Source organism: Aplysia californica, unplaced genomic scaffold (assembly GCF_000002075.1).
Source record: "Aplysia californica isolate F4 #8 unplaced genomic scaffold, AplCal3.0 scaffold02876, whole genome shotgun sequence".
Classification (NCBI taxonomy): domain Eukaryota; kingdom Metazoa; phylum Mollusca; class Gastropoda; order Aplysiida; family Aplysiidae; genus Aplysia; species Aplysia californica.
In genome coordinates this window covers 2597-3629 of record NW_004800146.1, presented here as the reverse complement: position 1 = coordinate 3629, position 1033 = coordinate 2597, and positions in this window count along the sequence as shown.

Below are 1033 nucleotides of genomic sequence, written 5' to 3'. Positions count from 1 at the left end.
CTTGCTAGGGCTGATGCTGAGAGACATTCTATTCTTAGCATTGTTGGAGTTACAAGTTAAAGGCCGGCTGCTGATGGAACCCACAAACCAGCAAAGAGAATCAAGAAGTCTTTATGACTAGATCTACAGGTATGTTGAAGCTCAGTGATTTGTTCTCCAATTTTGATTCATCCACAGTGATCCTTTTACACAATATAACACTTCATTGTGTTTTATACGTTCTTACCTATTTTCATCAATTTATTGCGGGTACTAAAGCCGACCGTAGAAAGTTCAGGGTTTTTTTCTTGGCCTGGGGCATCCCTGATTCATATTTAATTACAGGGTCAACTTGCAGGCCAGATTGAAATTATTTGCAGACTGGATCTGGCACACCGACCATAGTTCACCCAAGCCTGAATTAGTTGCACATTTATACAATAACTGTCATTTAGTACCGTACCTGAAAAGAGTCAATCAAAGTAGACAGAAACAACAAAAAAGGGAAAGGAAAGAAGTAGCACCTACCAGTGACACCCTGCAATCATTCACACATACGGAAACAACAGGAGGGAAAGAAAAGAGGTAGGACTTAACAGTAGTGACACCCTCCAACCACCCACATAGAAAAAAGAGGAGGGAAAGAAAAGAGGTATGTCATGACCTAACACTAACAGTGGCACCTTCTACTTCTAACCCACACAGACAGAAACAACAGAGGGAAAGAAAAGAAGTAGGGCCTACTTCTTACCACCAGTGGCGCCTTCCAACAACCCACTCCATTGTAACATTGAGAACACAACACAAGCATCATTACATTAACATCAGGAATAATTAAATACAATGTTGTAAAACAATATAATAATTAAATACAATGTTGTAAAACAACAGTATGGCAGACGGTTATTTCTGACAGGCTTGTTCCAGCAACATCTGGTCACTGTTTATGCAGCGTCTTGTCCAGAGCCTGGGGCCAGTGGCCAGTGTCCAGCTGGTCAGTGTGGTCATTATCTCCTGATATCACAGACTGAGTCATCAGGGCTATTGGTGATTT